The sequence below is a fragment of the Planococcus citri genome, chromosome 2 (genome assembly GCF_950023065.1).
Source record: "Planococcus citri chromosome 2, ihPlaCitr1.1, whole genome shotgun sequence".
Taxonomy (NCBI): domain Eukaryota; kingdom Metazoa; phylum Arthropoda; class Insecta; order Hemiptera; family Pseudococcidae; genus Planococcus; species Planococcus citri.
The window spans coordinates 83647644-83670750 of record NC_088678.1 but is presented as its reverse complement, the minus strand read 5'-3'; the positions used below and the strand labels follow the sequence as shown (position 1 = coordinate 83670750).

General features: G+C 37.5%; 2 long non-coding RNA genes across 2 annotated transcripts; one reads left to right on the top strand and one right to left on the bottom strand.

Moving 5' to 3' along the window:
* The first annotated feature begins 1707 nt into the window (after positions 1-1707).
* LOC135838107 (uncharacterized) lies at positions 1708-21770 on the top strand. The gene is made up of 7 exons (XR_010557325.1): positions 1708-5363; positions 5584-5731; positions 9096-9261; positions 15704-15872; positions 15970-16232; positions 16321-16454; positions 18769-21770. It is a non-coding gene; the product is annotated as an uncharacterized LOC135838107 (long non-coding RNA).
* On the bottom strand, positions 6244-7269 carry LOC135838106 (uncharacterized). Its single transcript, XR_010557324.1, has 4 exons — positions 7110-7269; positions 6826-6938; positions 6611-6729; positions 6244-6494 (listed from the first exon to the last, which is right to left on the bottom strand). It is a non-coding gene; the product is annotated as an uncharacterized LOC135838106 (long non-coding RNA).
* Positions 21771-23107: the final 1337 nt, after the last annotated feature.

Sequence of the window (23107 nt, the reverse complement as noted above, 5' to 3'; positions counted from 1 at the left end):
ATTCCTTTTTTTACGCATACGCATACGCGTACGAGTGCTTACTGCTTAGTGCTTAGTGCTTACTACACACTACTTACCGTGATGTAATGCGTAGGCATTTTGTCGCTGACAAAATTATATCGCCTATGATTCTACAAAATATGCTCGCAAATGGTGTTTGATATTATTACTCGTATTCTCGAGTATGACGTATGACGTATCGCGCGTGTATAACGGGTATTGCCATTTGCCTGCAGTACTCGTATGTACGAATAGTACGAATTTCACGCAGATAATTTATACACAGTGCACACATATGCGAGTAGAGTAGATACTTAAATTTTGAAAGGCGATAGAGCTCGGTGCGGCCGCATTATTCGCTCAATTTCCAGTCTAGCGTATCGTATAAGAGTGTACGTATACGAGTATGATGCTCGTCTTCTGCCCGCCTCGTCTGCGCCTCCGTCTTGGTGTGTATAGTATACGACTATACGCGTAAATTTGCCATGTTTTGGGACGATTTACGTTTCATCTTTCACTCCCAGGAGGTGATAATTATTCGTGCTATCATCTCGCTTCGAGTTAGTTACGATCGTAAAAACAAAGGCGTTTTATTTTTTGTTTTAATGTTCCGCATACTCGTAAACGTTAAACAAGACGAGCATGTAGGTACGTCTACGTACGTAGATTGTAGCCTACAATACATATACTTAGGTAACTTCGCAATATATGTTACATTCTAGAATGAAGCGAGGTATCATTTCGAATGGCAGGGGCGCGAAACAGCGAAACGCGAATCGACATTCTGCGGTAGTGGTTGGCTCGCATTCAAGTACACACACACCCCCCCCCCCCCCGGTCACATTCCTGTAGATACGTACATAGATATGCAGGCCTGTTTTTGCTTCGATAATTTATTATTGTATTTGCCGAATAACTACCAAATTTTATACGCTCATCATTTACGATAGTATAGGTAAATCTTACGTGGTTGGAATTTACGAAAACTGTATCTATCAAATATTATCAAAATCACAAAATGCGACGAACCTGAGAAAATCACATAAACTATCATGAAAACTTTAAAACTGGAATATAAATAACTAGAAACTAGAAAGCTGTCAAAAATTGGTGAGAATTTCTGTGAAATACCGTAAAATTTTGCAACAATATTGCTTGAAGAATCGTCAAAACTTGTTAGAATTACCTACATAAAACTCGAAGTTGCATGAAAATTTGTTTAGATTGGAGAATTCCCTGAATTGAATGGAATGAATTTATGAAGATAGTTGGGAATATCTGGATGAAATGCCTTCAAATCGGAGCAAAATTTCACTAAAAATCCCTTATACTATGTAGTATGTACGTATCAAACAAATTGTGAGAAATTTCCAAAAATTGTTCAAAAAAGTGAGGGAAAAGGTGGATAGTCTGGACCAGTGACGGATTTAACTTGTATTCAGAAATGCAAATGCGTACTGAGCCCCCCTGGTTGTGGGCCCCTAAGGTACCTAAATGATGGACCCTTCATTTTGAACCTTCAACTTGATGAAAAAAATTGGGAATAAAAACTTCACAATGACGAAAAAAAAATGAGCAACCGAGACAAGACAGGAAACATGATATAAACATTATTGTTCAAACTTTAAAAAATGTCAGTGATGGAAAATCTGACTTTTCACATCAAAATTACTGCTGTTTAACTTCTTGAAACTATAAATTTTGAAAAGATTTTGCCCTCGCTTAAAATCTCAAGAAACCATTATTGATAAAATTCAGAACCGAATTCTTACATTAAAATTGACGTTGTTCTACTTTTGAAATCACAAATTTTATAAAACTTTTGCCCTCGCTTCGCTCGGGCCATTCAAGGCGTTTCTTTTAAAAAGGTTACGAATATGAAAATTAAACAGAAAAATTCCAGAAATACTTACTCACAATACTCAAAGCGTATGAAAAATGCCAATTTTTCACTTTTTCTGAACAGAACCACTAGATTTTCAAAAATTTTTGATACCACAGTGATCTCAGCACGTTGAAACTTTGATTATTGCAGCAAAATTACAATTTTTTGTCGCCCCCCCCCCGCTAGAGAAACCCTTTAACCCTTCGCGACGTCACTTAGAGTAGGGGGCTTATTCTGAAGTGTGCCCTTTTGAAGTGTTTTGCGTACTGGGCCCCATCCCCCTTAAATCCACCACTGGTCTGGACACTTTTTTCGTTACCAAACCGCGCTCTGAAAATTAACGACAATTTTTTTTCGGGGAGGGCTTCAAAGTACTCCCTAAACGCTACATTTTGGCGGGATAATTTCAAAGAAAGATGCAGTAATAAGCTCCTTACAGCAAATTTTTTAAATTTTGCCATTTTTGTCCAGACTATCCCTCTGTAGTGTGATAGGTAGTCTAGACGTGTCAATTTGAAGAAAAAAAAGCAAAACAACTAGGTATATACTTATTTTCGTCATTAAAAGTTTTATTCTGTGGAGGGAGAAATGTTCGGAAAAACCCATAAAACAAAAAATTAAATTTTTCGTTTTGAAGTTTTTGATTTTTCGCCAAGAATTCAAAAATGAAGATTTTTGAATCTTGATTTCTTGAAGATAAGAAAATATAGACTAATTCAAATCCTCTTTGGCCATCTGGATATCGGATTCATGCACTCTCGTTTTGGTGGAATAATTGGTGATGGAAATATAAGATATCTCTCGCGATTCTATGCTAACTCATCGAGATCTCAGGATCGTACGAATCGCGGATGTAAAATGGGTTCCCTCCCCAATGTTTACATATTTATAATATGTGGGGTTAAAGATGAATTTATTGAAGCTTGAGCTAAGTTATGATGGAACTTACGACGGAATGATATATTGTTGGTAAAGTTGGAAGTATTCATTGAATTCTCAAAGTCACGAAAGTTGAATAAAAGTCCAAGACAAATTCACATTTAGGACATTTATTCTTATATGTACTTAAGGGATAAAACAAAGACAAATAAAAAGGATCGCAACCCTGGGGAATTTTGGGAATACTTAAACTAGGAGCAACAAAAAAGAAAATAAATATTTAAAAAAGAAATAAGAAAGGAAGACACCCTGAGCGATGCGTCTGAACTTAAAACTAAAATGCACGTCCTGAGCGATACGTCATTTTCAAACAAAAAAGAAAATAAAGAAAGACAATGTGAACCAAGGTCTTGAAACTTAAAGCTAAAGTTGGAATGTGAGCCAAAGCAACTTGTGATTAAAACCTATCTCTAGCTTTTCAAAGAGTGATCCGAGACAGCTGAAGATATGCACTAATTGACCCAAAGGGACTTAACTTGAGAAACGAAGTCATTGCAGATGATGACTAAGTCCGAGGCTGCAGACGCCAAAATTCATCAAAGTCCAATAAATCACGAACTGAAGGAAGCTAAAGCTGGAAACAGTAGGAACTACTGTTGGAAATATTGAGCTAAAGATGGATTTATTGGTCTCTTCTGGCTAATGGGCTCCAGCCCATCAGCGGTGATGGAAGTAAAGTTGGAACTATACTTGGCGGCGTCGATGTCTGCAGTCCTACCAGAATTGTCTCGGATCAGCTCTTTTATAACTGCGCTTTTACGAAAACTCGGGCGGGGAAAGGTACATAGTCAGTGGCGCACGCGCTCAACGCTTCTAGCGGCGCTACGATTCGCGGATGGCGCTAGATTACGTCATATTCGATTATACTCGGCGATATTTGTGTTGAACTGGTTTTTCATTGGCTATTATCGCGAGAGTGGTGGATAGCTTGGCGCCACCACCTAAAAAACGATGATGTAATCGAGTATAATCGGCTGTATTCGATAATTGCTTGATTATAATTGGACGTAAGCGCCACCACCACTGAGTAGGAAGTTTAAATTGTCGGGGCTTGGTCACTGACGTCATAATTGGTCACTAAAATGATCGAAAATCTGTCACTTAGGAGGTAGAAAAATATTCTTCTGCTATAGCGAATGAGAATTTTCCTCCCATTAAAGAGATAGGAAAATTTTCTCCCATTAAGGTGACTGAACTTTTCATAAATAAATTTCTCCCAGTGTAGGTGACGGATAAAAATATTTTTCTCCCACATAAGTGGGAGAACTGCGTGTATTTTTCTCCTACTACAATTCTATCGTTTAGACATGTTTTTTGTTTTTTTTTTTTTGCCGGAAGGAGTTGTCGTGATTCATAATTTAAAATAGTCGCGCGGACCCATTATGTAAGTTGTTGAAAACCTGTCGTTTTGAGGACCTAATTAATTGTCCTGTCACACCTTTTATTTACGTTTGCGGGTGTCGTTTAAACAACCTTTTTTGTCGTGCGATTACATATAGGCCTATATATTTGTTTCCCTCGAGAAAATATCTCAGAATTCTAGAAAAATATAGAGTAATGGATCTGAACTGCAACTGGGAGATTAAGATGAAGAACTTGGTGTAATTAATGGATACAGTAAGGAATTTGGGACCGGCGCGGGCGGCGGTTTCAACTCCCAGGACGTGATCAGCTGATGCCAGTTGCATTTTTCAACTAGATAGATTGGATGCCGACCAATTGACCATACCCAGACCAGCATCCCCATGGTTGATATATGTATTGTATCTTGTACTCGTACCACAGCTCTGGCAGTTTACAAGTAAATAACTATTAGGTAAATACCAGCGTTGCCTTCATCTGCAGTTGTGCAGTCAGTAGCTCTGTCTAATTCGATCTGGCATCACGGAAAATGAAAACTTCAATCCGTCTATTGTTTCTCTTATGGTTGCTTAATTTGGCCACAAGTGAGTCATTCTGTTTTATTCGAGCTGTAAGTTGTAACCTATATAATTATTATACAGGAATACTAGCAACTGGTAACTATATATACAAATACGTATATCGAGGTAGCATAATTTAGCTTTCTTGAGAAAGAATGCTTCGTTTAATTCGATATACATTTCTGTGTGGCCTTGCTTATTCAATTGAGTTAAATTATCTAAATGCTCTTTTTTCGACATTTTTTCAAAAAATCGAACTAATCAACAAAAAAAGGAAGAAAAACGCTGCTTTCTCAAATATTTGTGGTCAATGGAAAAGCTACGTGTATATTATGGGAAAAAGAATTACGTATGTACTTCTGGACAGCACGTAGGTGGTAGATGCGGTAGATGTTCACACTGCAGGCACCAGTGAGGTATATACCGTGTTCGACGTTGGTGTTGTGTAGCAGCTCTGCTACTGCTACGATATACGAGTAGGTTGGTTTCATCTAGAAGATATTTTGTACTACAGTCTACATGCGATAAATGACTGGACCGGCGTGGCTAATCTTTCTCCCGTGTCCGAATTGAAACGGAGATTTCTTTTAAATTATCGACTTGGAAAAACTTTCAATGTGAGTAATAGCCTACAAGTTTTTACTCGTAGTCGCAGTTGCAAAATTCTACAATTATTGTCGGCTATTGAAGCTTTATAAACGAAGTAGATTTAAAGGTTAATAATTAAATAGGTAGAGTTGTATACGTATTACGTAATCCTTCAACCTGCGCAATTTAAGTTACCTACCTGTAGCTTTACAAGCATTACCTATTTACAGTGTGCGTTTTGTGTTTCAGGTTTGCAAATTTCACCTAACGGAGTAACGTGTAACGTTCCCGAACAAGTTACTTACTGAAAATGAAAAAGCTGGCTCATTTACCGTTTACGCGATACGCGCTGATGTATTCGAATGATGCACCGCTTCAATGGACTCATCCATCAGATGTAAGATGATTACTTTTATTGTGATTGTATCTTACTAGATACCTATTACCTAGTACATATGTACCTACCTACATACATGCCTAGTTACATAAATAGCCGACAGTATGTTTGAGATGAGTTCGATGTTTTTTCATGTACTTAGTATGTACGAGAACGATTTTTTAAGAAATCGTCGTCAGATATGTACCTACCTGAAGTGTCTTTTGCCGGTTTCAACCTTCCAAGTTTCAAGTCCAACCTCATTTGAACCCTTTCCAGGGTCAAAAAAGGTGGTCATTATCCCGTTCAATCCGTAAAATCAAAACACAGTTTTTGAAATTTTTTAAAAGTAAATCAACTGAAATTCGTATCACATTTTTCAAAGTCTCGCTAAATCATAAACATTGAATGGAAAATGAATCCATCCGTAGTTTTTTTTTCTTTTTTTTTGTCTTTTTGTAGCGACCAAACAGTCGTCACAACGTGACAAATTAAAATTAACAAACTCAAGTACACTAAATTAAGGTTTACACTTTGCTTTCGGTATTCAAGTTTTATTACTACTCGTAATAGACAAACTGGCGATGTATTCGATAGAAAATTCATTATTAAAACTACAGATCTAACTTCCACATGTCGTACATCAATACCGGGACGCGTGCCGTGAATACGAGTGCTCTAGCGCTAGATTTCTGATCCTGATTTATTAACGGATAAAATCTTTCTAAAACGTCTCGAACCTCAACTTGGAACTCTAGTAATTCCTGATCGTTCAGCAGTGTGTCTGTAAAAATGATCGTGCATCACTATTTACGTAGGTATTAAAAAAAGGTATCGAAAGTGACAGGCAAAACGTGCAAATTGTATAACATCTTAAAAGTAGGAATTGAGTAAACTTACTCCGATTTGTATTTGTAGGTCTATCATCATTGTTTGGATCCGGGTCCGGGTCCGGGTAGTTTAGCAATAATTCGATTCCAGGTGTATTGTGCCGCATTACCTCTATAGCACGATTTTTGCTAAACAATATACGATACCGCATAAGCACATATATGTAGTTGATTGCTACGAGTAGAAAACGTTTTACGAAAAACACAAAATCAAAAGTTGCTCACATTACGGATATTTCTTCCAGCACGTGTCTTTTTATGGAATGTGTAATGTACCGCTTAAACGATGAATTCAAGTATTCCGAATAAGACTCGCTAAATTTGACGTAGTCGAACATCTAGGCAATTGAAAATAAAACAACTCGTGAATTTGTTGCAATTGTAACTTATCGTTTCTTTCTGATGGTTTCAAAAGCTCGGTTTGCTTCCTTGGCACCGGATTTGCTTATAGTTTTGCTTTATTTGCTTACGGTTTACGGGTTTAGTACACAAAGTTAATTTTAACTTACCTCGACAATTTGAAAAATAATTTCAACAACGAAAACGAATGGATAGAAAACGGTGGTCGGTGATAATGATCCTGAACTTGATAAGGATTAAGGATCAACTGATTAAGGATTCGGCACTACTAGGCACGTGGCACTACCTACACGGACGGACAGTAAAACTATGAAAATAAGACGATGCAACGACTAATCGTTAGCCGCCGCAAAATTGGATTTTACTCCGACCAATGAAAACGTGTTTTATGTTTCCATAACCTCCCACTCAAACTGTGATAACACTGTTGTGAGTGTTGTGTGTTATTTTTGTAAATTTCAATCTTCAATTTTAGAATTGTGAAAAAATAAAAAAGGAGAGTGAGATAAACGTTCATAACCGATTCACGAACTTCTTTGATGAATATTTATTTAGTTATCTCAGTTATCTGGAATTTTACTCAACATTTTCTGAGTTGATTTTCCACAGTAGACTGATTTCCAGGTCTAGAAAGGAGAATACGTACCTATTATTAATTAGAAATTTTGAGAACTGAAAAACTACTTGTACTACTTTAGAATTAGATGACGAGAAAAAACAAAATAAGTAATGAGAAGGAAATATATGTAATAAGAGAGTGAGAATACAAATCATTTTTTACCATAAGCCCTTCGGCATTTTGAAAAGTCAATTCATTCTAATCTAATCGATTTCTAGATCAGAGTGATCATTCATATTTGCAAAATGTACGTAGATCAAAATTTATTCTTTTCAGATTGAAGAATTATCTGAAAATTTTTGAAATGAGTTGTAATATCGCGAGCAAGATTTGCTAGTTGCTGCAGTTATCAAATTATCAATTATTTATAATAAATGAAATGACATGATTGCATAGGTAGGTAGGTACTGCATAGAAAAATTACTCATTAGTCATTTGTAATGAATAATAATTGAAACAATAAATTAATATCACACGAAATAGCGAAATTAGGCAGTTTGAATCTATTTTCAATAAAAATTGTAAGTTTGCTATCCTTACTATATCCTTTATTTGTGTGTGGGGAATGCGTTTTCATTGGTCGGAGTAAAATCCAGTTTTGCGGCGGCTAACGATTAGTGATGCAACGTTGTGTGGCATGATCCAGGTATGAGCCTTGCCAGGTGCGAAAGCAGAGCTGCTGCCAACCTATGAGACTACGAGTACAGATTTGAGATTTGTGAAACGTTGGGCTCTAGTTGCGATTCCGATTTGCGAAGCCGGAAGCCTGTTTCCCTTCTTATTATAAATAAAGTCTCCCAATTCCAAAGTAGTTTCAAAAAAAATTTACCAACTTTAATTTTTGATTTTCAACAATTTTCTTTCAACTCAGTAAGACTCCATGCGAGGGAGGAGATCAGTATTGTTTGGTGGCAAAGGAGTTTTTTTTTTTTTTTTTAAATAGAGTGTTAGGTATTTAGATTCTAATTATAAATTGGAGGGCTGAGATCCTCAGAAAATTCCAACAGTTTTGAAGGGACTCGTTAAAATTTAGGCGTTTCGGATCGAACAAATCAAAAACAGATGGAAATTTGATTTCCATCGCGACTGACTCTGCACTGGGTAAAAATTCGAAAATTACGCTGCGGAGGAAATCGAAATCCTGGTTACTTTTTCGCTAACTTTCGCCATTAATTTGTTTTTTTTTTTTTTTTTTTTTCTTCGCCCGCTGAATTCATTATTCTTTTTCGATTACGTATTCCTTGCAAATAAAACGACGCAAACCGCGACGCGACCAGCACCACGATCGCAACTCTTCTTCAACAACGCGGAACTCGAACGGTTGCTTTGCTGGAAAAGTACGAGTATAAAAAATGAAGAGAACTCATTTTTCATTTCTCCGTTGTTGTGCGAGAGGCGCACGGCGAGGGGTGACGTGACGAGACAGACAGTCGCTCGTGTTTACATATTTTAATTTTAATATAATCCGCATTCAGCACGAATGATTTTTTTTTGTTTTTTGGTTTTGTTTATGCAGGAGTCGGGAAAAACAGTCAGCGAAAGTCGGAATGAAAGCGGTACCTATATTTCAGCCATCTAGCGATAGAATATCGACTCGTTTTTTCGATGCCGGATGTTTCATTTACCAGTTGAAAATCAACGCCAGTCAAACAGCAAAAGTGTATATTTGAAATTTTATTTTGGTAAGATATCTATTTGTATGTATCTACTTACTACCATACCGCATTCAGTATCGTTGGCCACCAAGTCTTTTGTTGCTGGATCGCGTAGGGAGAGGGGGTTGAAAAATATAAACTCCCAAAAAAAGCGCATCCAGACTATCCAGAGGTCAGGCCATCTTGCGGATATATGTACGTACATGACAAATTTCAGCCTTCTATGCCAATGTAGGGAGGCTGCAGCAGCGATGACATATGTAAAATCAAAAACTGCTGCACAAGGCGCGGAAATCCACTTTTTTTTGGTTTTTAATTTTTTTTTTTTTTTTGGTTCCACGGACACACAAGGTGCAGGGGGTTTTTTCAAATAAAGATATTTATTTACATTTTAAATCTAGGACTAAATCTAAACAGAATGTAATTTATTTCTTAATTTATCCCTAATCCCAGATCTAAGATGCGGGGGGGGGGACAAGGGCTCAATCACCCTACCAGGCTTCGTTATTCACGCATGCCCATCAGGTAGACTGAGTCCCCCAACCAGTCTTGGGAAAAGGATTTTAGAATCAGGGAGGAGAATTTGGTGCCGGGGGGGGGGGGGGTCAACAAGTGTTGGTCTCCCCTTTGCATTACACAAGTTTTAGGTATGGGAGGACCCATCAGTGATCAACTGATCCATCGCCTTGTCAACTATCGATGGCTTGGTTTAAAAAACACGTAAGTCCAGGTTTTTCAAAAATGCTTTTTTTGTGGTTTCTATAGTATGTAAAAGAAAACGAGGAATCTGAATATAAAAACCTCGTAAGTCGAAAATGCACCCTAGCACTGTAATCGGCGAAAATCTAAGATTGAAAAACGCGTAAGTCCGACATACGAGGTTTTTATAATAAAAAACACGTAACTGCAAGAATTTAAATTTGAAAACCTCGTAAGTCCTATGTAAGTATGATGAAAACCTGTATGTCATCTTTAGAAACCTCTTATGTCCTTTCAAAGCGCATTAATTAACTACTTATAATTGATCAACCTATAAAATATCATCAGGCCATACCGTTAAGACCCCTAAAATATAATAATGCAATCTAAAACTGCAAATAACAACATCTGAATGTTTCAAACGTTTTTTTGCTCTCCTGAAAAATTTACGATTTTAGACTTACGTGTTATTTAAACCAAGCCATCGCTATGTTACATGCCACATTTTGGTTTTCAATATCAGCAACGTGTTTACCAGGGATCGATTGTGGACTAATAGGATTGTCCAACCTTGGTTTTTGTGTGTGTCTAAAAGTTATTCTAACAAATACGACGCGTTGGTTGACATCTTCAAGAGTTAATCCGTTTTCATATGGTCCCAGAGGTGTGTAGTTTCCACCAGGAACCTGCCCCCCGAGGGGAGCACCCTTTGGCCTCCAGATTTTCTCAGGCTACCACACGCAAAGCCACGTGCTTTTGGGCACACTTCAACCCGCTGGCTACTGTGGCGCCTTCAGCTTCTAGGCTGGTTCATTTCTGGCTGACTACAGAGACCCTGGCCATATCTTCATATGTACATTGATTGAACTCCATCTTCTGATATTGTTATGTTACTAATGTTAAGTAAGTTATTGGCACGCTGTGGTTTGTTTAGGGTTGTTGTCTTTCTGAGGTTGGATTGGGTATTAAAATAACACTCCATCATGGATGGACTGCTCTTGTGGTGACTAATGGTTTTTATCCTACTAGTACAATAAAACGCTACTTTATTCACTCTCGCTGGTCGCTCGTGTGATCAAATGCGCGTTTTCTTCCCACGTTTGGATAAAAAATGTTATTCAACTAGTCAAATAAAGTGATTTTCGACGATTTTTAATTACTTCCCTCGCTTTGCTCGGGAAATAAACCTCAAAAATCGTCAAAAATCACTTTATTTTACTAGTAGGATAAAATACCATTTGCTGTTGGTTGGTTTCTGACTCGTCTGCATCCCCTTCACTCTTGCTCCCACTGGATGTGTCGAGCATTAGCGTTTTTTCAAATTCAGTTATATGTATTCTTTTCCTTTCAGGTGATGTTGTTGACAGGAAAAAAACGAAAATAGGAGTAAAATAAGGGTATTTTTAGCCTAATTCCGCTTTAAATGGGGTGGGGATGACCTAGGAAGCTGAAATTCGGATATGTTGATCACAGATAGGGTACTGTTCGATGGCATGATTTTGGACCCTTTTCATCCATTTGGGGTCATGTTTCCCCTCCAAAAAAATGACCTTTCTGCAATTTTCAACTTTGACCCTCCCCACTCCAGAGGTCAACTCTAGCTCCCAAAAGAATCCCATTCCCCATGTTTGACTTCATTTTATCAATTAGAACAGGTTACAAGTCCCAAATCACAAAATGTAAAATTATTGAAATCACATCACTTTGAGGGGTCGTAGCGGTAGCGCCACCCCCTTGAGGCTAGGGAGTTGGTCGATAGCTCATTTGATAGGTATTGGGGAGGAGATGAAATGATCACTGGGCTCATTTTACTCAAAATTCAATATTTCAGAAGTTCTTGACGAAAAACTGATTTTGGGGGGCTTTGATCCACTGTGGGGGGGGGAAGCTCGTGGGGTAGGGGCGGGGATTTGTTATTCAGCACACCGCCCTAAACAATATTCACCAAAAAAACCTTTGTTCGTAATTATGTTTGGGTCAAATTGCATATTGACTGAGCTAACCCCTTTCAATCCCTTTTGAAATTTTTTTGATGTACGCGAATTTTTGGTCGAGGCCCTCCCCTTTTAAACATCTCCCCTGCGATGCCGAACCAATCCCAAATGCAAATTTGATCGAATTGTTAGAATATTTTCGGCTGAGATGATTTTATACACATACCTATGTAGTTCGACAAAAAAATAATAATAGGCAATATAAATTTTTTAAAAATATCAGGTGTACGAAAAATCGATAAAAGTTGATTAAGAAATTAAAAAAAAATTATTCTTTGTTCTGCTACTATGGTCCCACTCTCAATGCTAAGATCACGATATGCTGTTAAACCTTATTCTTCCTTTATTCGTATAGGAAAATTGGACTAAAAATTAAGCCAAAACCCGAAAAGTGGTTGGTACATCGAGAAAGATGTAATGAATGGGGGAAAAAAAACTCTGAACGTTAGAAATGATGACTTTTACAGTAGACCCTTCAGTGAAGCCTATTTATCATCAAAAAAATACTTAGTAGAAATTAATGATTTGTCGTTATGAGAATGACGTGTCTATTCTTCGTATCACTAGGTACTTATATTACTTTCTAGTCCACCTTTAGTAGGTAGAGGTATGGGTATACCAGATACCTATCTATAGTGCTTCTTGATACCGCGATGTCAATTTTCATCGACGATTTCTGACAAATTACCTCAATTAGAGGTCGCAGACGCGTACGCGCTCGTATTTTGCTGATAAAGTTATTCTGGTGAGAAAATTTTCCAACAGATATTTTGTACGTGTATGTACATACATATGTATATATTGTATAGTATCTACCAAGTTGAAAGAAACTAGAAATAACACGTTTTTGATGCACGTATTGGTAATTTGCTGTCTATCGTGTATCGATTCTGGGGAAAAAATTGCTCGCAAATTTCATTTTTGGCATTTTCCCACCAATGCACATTACATTACGTTTACATACATACCTACTTCTTGTGTTACTACAGCATAGGGCATACCATACCATATACCAACCATGTTGAACAGGCGACGACGATGGCGATGACTTATTTCAAATTCTTGTCAGTTATTACCCAATAAAATAGGCTTATTGTAGTTGCGATGAGAATTTATAGTGTGAAACGAAGCCGAAGAAACGCGTATTAGGTGTGCGTGTAACTGCGTTTTCGAGATACAATTTACAGTTTGCACTCTGCCAAAATTATCGGCTGAAAATTTTTACATCGTTTCGTTTCTGAAGACAATTTTTCATCGCGAACCTTGTACGACTGCAATTTGCCGAGCGCCATCGCTCGTCGTATTTCAAAAAAAAAAAAAATGAAAAAATCACCCAGCGCCTTATAGACGTTTGCGTGTTGCATTTTGATCTACTTAACGTGCTATTTTGGTTTTTATCGAATTGTTGGATTACAACTTAGGAAAGTATAGTACCTAGTAATGGTCGTAACTAGTAATACTGTTAGGACTCGGCAGCAAATCGGCTGATTGTGTACGTCGTGGGTGAAAAAGTTGAAAGCTTTTTGCTCAGTTTTGCAGTTTGGAAAAATGCCTCCTGGACTTTGATCTGCAAATAGTTGAAAAAAGAATTAAAAGAACACGAATACTGCCATGTCAAAAGTGATATTCGCATCCGTATCGTAAATGTATAGACAATTCCTATTACTCGTACATGGCTGGCGGCATTTAGAAACTCTTGCTTTTTTATTATTTACCTACCTACGAGTAGGTACATTTACTCATCTCATAGAGCTCGGCTAGGTAATATTCGATTGTCTGCAAACGGATATTCTACGGCAAAATAGGGTATGTAAAATGCCCCATTCTAAAATTTTTGAAATTTTGACGACACAAAACCACATTTTTGAATGCTTTTTGAGTTTTTAAAGATGACCCGCCTGGAGGAAAAATTTGAAAAAAAAACCATCAATTATAAGTATGTAGTACTCGTGCAGATATATTTTTGAAATGAAAAAAATGTTGTGTACCAGAATTAGGTTAGGAGATACGGCGGTTACAAATTTTCTCTTGTCAATATTTCCCCCTTGCTCCGGAGGGGGGGGGGGGCAAAATTGTTGGAAAAATTCCCGTTGAAAGACTCGCGTCTGTTCCGTATATTTTGGAGGAGTTCATATCCTCCCGAAAATAGCACTTTCTCGTCATTGTGGTCAAGAAGGGGGGGTGGGAGGGGGAATTTTTTTCAGCTTTTTTACCCGGAAATACCCTTTATAAGAAATTCGAGCAAAATCATATCAACATTTACTGCTACGTAGACAAGACATGGGTCAGTCTAGGGGAATTCGGTTTGAGACAGTCAAAATTTGAAATAGGTACCTTACCTACCTAATCTTCTAATTAATCAGGAAAAAAGGAAACATTTCAATATGGCTGGGGTGAGTAGATAGTAGGTACATGTTGCACGCCATGCGTTCAACGAGCGATCAGGCAATAATTCAAAAAGTGAGAAAAAAAAGTAATGATTTATACGTACACGTAGCTATGTGAATGAGTATAGGTATGTAGTTATGTACCAAGTGCAATAACTAGACATATAGACAACGTAACGAAGAGGGTTGAGGGTAAACGTTGTACGAATATTTGAAAGATGCTGCGTTACAGTGTAGAATTTTTAAGAAGGTAATATAAATTCTGTCCGACTTTATAGCCAGCGTGTTTGCCTATAAACCTGCCGATGTTCTGTTCGTCCTTCAGTGCTCATCCCACATACAGGTGGTGCGAGTGCGAGAGCGAGTACAAGAATTCGGACAGCTTCTTTTCGAATAGATTTTTATAACACATCGAATTATCGAGAAAAGTAAACAAAAAATTGTTTCTCTGAACAACTGGACGTTCTGCTTCGTGGGTATATGATGGAATTAGTATTTAGTATCGTATATCAGATTTGATTGGTGGAAAAATGGACCTACAATATACTTAGAATGTTCCTTTACGAATTACGTACACGGTGGGTAGTGGGTACCTACTTGACGCTTGTATTCGAGCTTACTTATTTAAATTTGCATGACTATGCGATGCGAGTACGAGATATAGTTGCTATCTCTACCCAGTACCCAGGCTACCCACATATCCAATCTCGCCTGGACGAATAGGTCGCGTATTATTTTACTTACTCGAACCTTTACGAGTACAATCTGCTGTATTGTATGGCCAAAATGCAAACTTGAAGAGCTGTTGGTGGATATAGTGGATTTTCTACTCTATAGGTACATTTCACGCTTACTTAACCGATGTTCTTGTATCTATCTACTCACCTTTTTCTACTTACCTCGCTCGTATGTATTTATTTAGGACGAATAAATTCTTCGTACCTACGAGTTTTCACTGTTTTCAGCACTCGTATTTTGCTACCCCCTCCCCTATACTTACGCTAGTATACCTCTACACCTACCTACGTGTACGTAGTACGTCAGAACGTGCTTCTGCTTATGCTTACCTGTGGTATAATTTCAGCTCAGTGATCGGACAGTATGCTAGTCTTCTTATCATTCGACAATATGCTTGTAGTTTTAGGTAATAACATCAGAAATTCATCATTATTTAACATTTTCACCCAGCCAATACTTTTCCAGACCAAGACGAAATTGTTGCCTCGAAATGCGTACCTCCATCTACATTTATGTAATACAAACACCAACACTCAAAGTCTGATTCCTCTTTGAACCTACGAATAGTCACCTAAATACTAGAATACGTACCTACAATTTGAATAGGTATATGTACTTGATTGATAATTCGTGTACTTTGTGGTTTTGCAGATGAAAACAAATCCTTCTTCAACGTCACCTTTCGCGAACCAATCTCCCGAACTGATTCACCATCAAGTTTGAGAAGCGCAAATCAAGTGTGTTGTCATTATTAGAGCCGGAGCCTGAAACTACTCGCACATCCAAAACCCATCCATCTCGTGGTTGATATTTTCATGAGGTAGGTAGAGATATGTACTTGCAGAAGATGCCACTGATAGTTGATAAAAATTGCGCCATTCTTTTAAATGCATAAATTTTTCTTTGTTCAAAAATAGATTCGATCCGGATGGCAAATACCTACGCGATGGTATGACATTGACAACAAACGAAGAACCAACCTTCATTTTCGCTTAAAATGAAAAACATCAGTATGTATTTTGAAATTTTGGTACATAAGCTGAAGGTACATACTTACAACTAAAACTAGGTATTCAACATCCATTGTGCCTCTACTTACTGATTGCATTTTGGTTTTTGCCTTTCCAAGATCCCGAAAATCGTGACTAAATTTTGTGCACTACATTTTACGTTGTTGTAGGTAGGTAACTAGGTATTGATCCAGCATGCATTCAAAAAAACACCACCATTCAACTTTTTGCGAAAAAATTTGACTTGGATGTTTTCAGGTCGGCCGCGGCGGCGCGGCACGGTCACGTGATGATGTTGTGGAAGTGGAAGTGGAAGTGCGGTTGAGTGACCGCGCATGATGATTCATTGTTGGACTCGGGCATTTTTTTTTTTGCCTGCTGTTTTATTACGAGTACGTAAGTTCCAAATATTTCAATGTGGCATGTTTTATTTTGAAAATTGGCTGTACGTTGAATGTTAGTGAAATTATTTCAACGATTCAACGGTTGTGATGTTTTCCATTCATTTTGTTCATTTTGACTATTTTATTTTAGCAGTATTTGTTCGCCTGTTCGAGACTTGGAGTGTTGGTGTCCATTCCAAGTTCGAACTCAATTGTGATATTCGTGGCGAACAATTCAGAAAATTATTTTACGAAACTATCAAGTTTGACTTATCGGAATTTTGATTCTATTTCGTTTTGTTACAGAAGATGATTCAACTTTTGGCCATTTATAACTTGTTCCATCGTATTATGTTGATGAATTTTATCATAATTTCCTAATAATTCCGTTTGATTGCGCTGAATTTTCATCTATCGTAAGGGTCATTCGATGTCAACTCAACCAACGTTTTTGGGTCATGTCCTTCGATTTCGCTCAAATTTTTTTTACAATATCTACCCACCCAGTAAGTAAGAAAGCCGCAATCAGATAATGGAAGTCCCCCCACCCGCCCCCTGAGGGGGCTGGGACCAAACTGATTGCGGCTTTCTTACTTACTGGGTGGGTAGATATTGTAAACAAAATTTGAGCGAAATCATGACTTTCAAAATCGCCTTTTTTTGGTTGAGTTGACATGGAATGACCCGTACAAGTATTTATTATAATTTTAAATTACACGGCGTGTCATTTTTTTGACAATCTTTCGATACCTCGTGAATTTTTTTTCAATTTTAAGATGCACTATTCGGTTAATTTTCGCTGTGTTTTTGTCAAATTTTTTTATAGCAGTCTCAAACGATTTTATCGCATATGGATTATTTTCAGCCATTGTTGCTCAATTTTATTGACATTTCATCAGCTTTTAGTAACTTTTTTGCAATGTTTTGTTATGTGGAGTTTCTGTCAATTTTGAAATAATTTTTTTGGAAGTATTTTTGAGTTATTTTTCGCGATCCTTGGTGTTTTTTTGTGTAGTGTCCCCCTTCCCTTTAACTTTGTAGAATTTTGTGTCGAGGAAACCACAATTTACACATATTTTTATGTCATGTTCACAGATTATTCCGTCGAGTGTGTACTGTGTAGTTGTTTGACGAATGTTCGTTGTAATTTTCGTGAAATTTCTTTCCATTTCGATCGATACCTAATGTATTTGTTTGATTATTAATAATTTTCTACAGTTTTTTGAAATTTATCAAAAATCTGTTTCATCGAGAGTGGATCATTTTTTATGGTTTTCTCGAACATCTCGAATTATTTGCGTAAAATCAAATTTTTCATCATCTATTGATTAGACCACCAATTTACCAATGGCTGAAAATTTTGTTCAATTTTGATACGAGCCGTATCGATTATTTTTTGTAACTCTTGGGAGTTATTTCCTTCAGTTTTAAAATTTGATTTTTTTTTTTTGAAGAATTTTTTCAAATTGTTGGCATTACTTGTTTCATATTTCAATATCCTCCTCCTTCTCTTCCCTTAGTAAATCCCAACTTCCAGTCTTCCAATGAGATCATGAGTCGTAAATTATGTATGTATTTGTCAATATTCTCATCATTTTTTTGGGCAAAAAAACTTTTTGTTGCGAATCGAACTGAAATTTGGGGTATGGGGGGGAGGGGGAGTTGGGACGGCGGATTCATTTCCGGTGTCAGATTTTTACCAGAGCGCTCCATTCTCTCGGAAACAGCATTTTTTAACATCAAAAATGACTTGAAAAAAATATGTCAAATTTTACATTTTTATGACGTTTTATGATTAATTCAAGCACGCTGAATCCAAAAATAAGTTCTGTTTTGCGATCGGTCTCGTATTCGGCGAAATATTCGCAATTTCTCACCGAAGCAGCGCCCCTCGACAAAAATGGACACCAGATTCGGACTCAGCTGTCTCGAATTAGTCGAAAACGACCCTTTACTCGATTTTTTTGAAAATCAAAAAAATTCAAAAAATGCTAAGGGGTTAGGTCATGCATTTTTTTGGAAAAAAAAACTTTTTGTCGACAATAGAGCTGAGAATGTGGTTCGGGGTTTATGATTTTTATATGCATACCATTATTTGATTATTGCATTTTCATTAGTTTTTATCTTGTTTTTTGAATGATGATTGACATTTCATAAACTTTTACTAACTTTTATGTGAATTTTTTGTGATGTTGAATTTCTGTAAATTTTAGTATAATTTTTTATGAATTTTTGAAGCATTTTATTTGCATTTTACATATTTTTAGGTCATTTTCGTTCACTTTTCGATAAATGACTAATTCGTGTGTTTTTGTTTCTTCAGCATGTTTCAGGTATTCATAACTCTTCATGATCGCCGGATCATTACATGCACAACATCGCAGTCATGTTCAGAGCTGAATAAACGAAGTATGTACATCGTGACTTGAGCAGCGCCGCTTGTAGATTCTCCTTCAGTCATCGCAGCAGCCTCATCAGCTACAACGTACCTGTGTTTTTCATCGTCATCGCCTTCGTATACCGTTTGCTGAACTGAATTTTTCTGATGGTCGCTGCGCCAAGTCGTCATCGAGCAGTGAGAGGAATTTCTTACCAGAGCCGAGAACAATAAAGTTGCGACTAAAACTCACTCGACGATGTTTGCTGCTTTAGTTACTCGAATCAAATTAATGAGCAAATTTTGCTTACTACCCCCCCCCCCCTCTCACCTCGTTAATTGCTCAGTGGAAACGAGGAGAAATTTCCTGCTATCGGTTCAAACGCTCTGCTTTCTAAATTTCAACTTTGAAAAATATCTTTCGTCACTTTCTGTGAAAATGAAATCATTATGCCCTGATGTTACCTTGTCGTGAACAAATTTCGACCCACGTTTCCGGTAAAATAGGATTTTCGCCGTTTCCTTCGTCCGTTTGTTGTGTTTGATTCTCAACATTCCGTTGAAATTGTATTCTGTCATGTAAATTAGTGCGTTTAATTCCCCCTCCCTTCTGCTCTCCCTCTCAATACGAATTGTTACCCCCCCCCTCTCACCCGAATCATTTGTCTCACGTTACTTAAATATCTAATGATATGTTGACTATACTTTCACCCTCCACTCCTCCCCAAAGATTTTTTCGCTTAGCTTTTGTAACTTGGGGGGTTTCGTTTTCTCAAAATTTTTGCGGGTATTTCATTTTTTTTCGATTGCAAGACGTACATATTATTTGCTCGCGGAAATCTGCCTTCGTCGTTCGTTTTGATATTTATGATTTTCTGATTCATTTTGGGCTATCGATATATTGCTATTTACAAAAACCCGATGATTAATCGAAAAATTTCGGGTGGTTGGTTGTTAGGGAAGGTGTTTCACGGTTATTTGAACTAATTGACATCTTGGAACGTGGTCGTGGGGTTATTATTTTTGGTTAGATAGGCTGCAAGTTTGAATTACAACCTGATATCGTAGCAGTTGAGGATCAAAACTTTTTTTTCAAAAGAGAAATGTTGGCGTGTAGTGCTGGTGATGAGTTTATATAGGTATTTGTGTGCAGATGGAAGTTGCGTGGCGGCGGTGGTGAGTGTTGGTAGGGGATGCAGTTGTGGCTGGTCTTGTTAAGTTCTGTCCCATTCTGGCCTGTTAAGCATCAACCCACAACTGTACATTTTCCATCGCGATTTTTTGAAAATTTGTCTTCTGTTAGCTTCTAGGTTAAGAAAACGCATCCGCGGGTATGGGCTCTCGCCCAAGGATCCGTCAGGTCGGGGGCCTGCTCGGTGGGCCGCGCTGGCAGAAAACTGTACGGAGTCCAGGGGCCGATGATATTCGTTGAATTGAGGGAAACCTGGTCTCACTCCAACGAGGGGTAGTCGTAATAGGCTGGTACAGGAAGTAACGTTTGCGTTTCCATCTAGCGGTTATAGTCTGACTGTTTCTCGCGACCTTAGTTCCGGTTCATCAAAGATGGAGCAGGGATGGTTAATGTTACCCTCAGAATCGTGATATTGGCCATTCTTGCCATCGAGGAGGACCTGCCTCGGTTGGTTCGCCAGATCTGCCTGCGAACCAACCGCACGCACAGTAAGTGGTGCACTCTAGGTTTTGCATACACTTGCTTGCGTGAAATGTGAGTTGCGTTTTTTTTTTTTTTTTAGAGAAATTTCAAAGCAGGCTGACATGGTTTTGTTGCTTCGGTCAACTTGCCAGGCAGGTGAGCGTGTGTGTGAAAAGGTGTGTGGTGATCTGGACTGCGTACGATGTCTGGTTGTGCTTGAATTTGTGTTTTGTAAAATTCGAATGAAAAAATTAAAGTTGTGGAGTATTTGATCGTGTTGAAATGAAAAACATCCTTGAAAATAACGTAATTTTTCGTAGTGCGAATGATTTCGCAATGATTAGATGCGAGAAGAGTGGATTGATTTCGTAATGTTTAATCCGGTACAAAAATATTAAAAGAATCAATATTTCAATCAATCATTCCATACCTCTAGTAACCTCCCCCCCTCCCACCTACTGAATTAATTTTCTTGTAAGTTGTTGGAACTGTTACCTATGTTTGTTTTTAGAAAATACGTTCGTATTTTTGTCTTTTTTTGTGTATATTATTGATGTACGTATTTTGTTGTGTAATTTTATTGTTGATGTACCTACTTATTCGGTGTTCAATATTGTCACGTCATAACATATTCCATCATTGATTTGATAAGTGTATCCTGTACGTTGTAATATTTTCTATAAATAGTGGTAAAATGTTCATCTTTAAGTTCTCGTGTGCTTAGCTATCTTTATTATTGTAATAGGTACCTATTATTTTTAGTGTAAGTATTTGAATTTGTTTTCATATTTTTGTACATGTATTACTTATTACTCTTGTTACTTTCATCTTTGTAATGATCGATCATGGGGTTTCACTATTGAGCGGCGAACAGTGTTTTTTTGCCCAGATCGATCAATAGTATGTATAGAATAAGTCTTCCATTTTTTTCCGCCGCATCGCCATCGCGATTTTTACTTTGTTTTGTGTGATTTTAATTCGTCGCATGTGTTGAAACTTTATTTGCATATCTCACTAATGATAGGTATAGGTAGGTACATAAATCAGCGACGAATCAAGTTAGCATAATTCGCCTGGGAACGTTCGACTCATTTTTGAATTTGAACTCTTGATAGTATTGCAGCTGAAACAGAAGGCCAACTACCAAAATGCGCGAACCATATTGGATTATTTTGACCAAAGTAGAGAATTTTAGCTTTTGGCTTAGCTGTGGTAAATGTAATGATGAAATTCGGTAATTTTTGTTTGTTATAATTATGATACGAACGATGTTCAATTCAAAAGAAACTGGAAATTTTGGCATTCAACCTGTGATTTTGGACGGTAAAGTTGGCGTTTCTGGCTGAAATGAATTGCTGAAATTGAACTCGCTGTCTTCGATTCTGTAGATGATCGTTCTTGCTGAAAAAATGACGTTGAAATAGATTTTAAAAGACGGGCTTGAAATTTTCCATTGTGTCGAAGAAGTTGTCTACTGACAAGGCGCAAATTTTTAAAGGGTTTTGGGAACTCGTTTTAGGTAATTTTTTGCAATAGATAGAATGGACCGTAAAACTGAACTCAGCAGTCTTGATTTAGCGTACACTCGCATTTGAGCACGTAAACAAGGCTTACTTAGAAATGGAGATAAACGCGGAATTTTTCCAGTTGTCGAAGAAGTTGCCTATTCGCAAGGCGCAGAAAATACACGAAACACGGCATTTTCAACGTCGATTTCATTTGTTTTGAGGTCGCTGATTGTGAATTAAGCCAAGATTTCTTGGTCTATGAAAGGTAAGTTGGCCTCATTAAGTAGATTAAACTGTAGAATTGAACTCAGCAGCCTTTGTTTAATTGAAAATCACTCTCCAGCTGCATAAATATGCCTTTTAAACAGAAGCGTCGAATTTTACGCGTGTCGAAGAAGTTGCCTACTTACAAGGCATAAATATTACAGCAAACATGGCGTTTTTTAAATCATTAGATTCGTCTCGTTAACGGATTCGCAGCGCCATCTATCGGAGAAAAACATAAGCTTTGTTCTGTTTCATAAAAAATTGAGGTTGAAGAAGTGGCGAAACGAGAGCTAGATATGCGCGTGGCGCTATCTCTCGGAATATTACGGAACTACGCTGGGAAAGTGAATTCGACGTAGTTCCGTAATATTCCGAGAGATAGCGCCACGCGCATATCTAGCTCTCGTTCCGCCACTTTTTCATCTTCGATTTAAAAAAAAAACAGAACAAAGTTTATTTTTTTCTTCGATAGATGGCGCTATGTGTCCGTTGAATTCAAACAGCAAAAACCAATGTCTCCATACAGCACAATGAGCAAACCTTCAGATTTGCTGTGTTATTTGAGTTGCCTATGGATTATTTTTGCAGGGGTATTTATTACGGATGAAAAATTGCCGTGTTTCGACTTCGATCAATTATTCAAGTTGCCTATCGAGTATTTCAAAGGAGTTTTCGACTTTAAAAAAATAAATATTGTATTTTGTTACTTACCATACAGTTTAAAGATGATTATTTGATATTATTGCTGCCATGTTCGAATGCGAGGTGTCGAAATAAGTGTTTTTAAACTTCCCGAACTCGAATTTGACATCATTTCGACGCTTAAGTCGATAAGATAGGGACTTCGAAGAGAGGT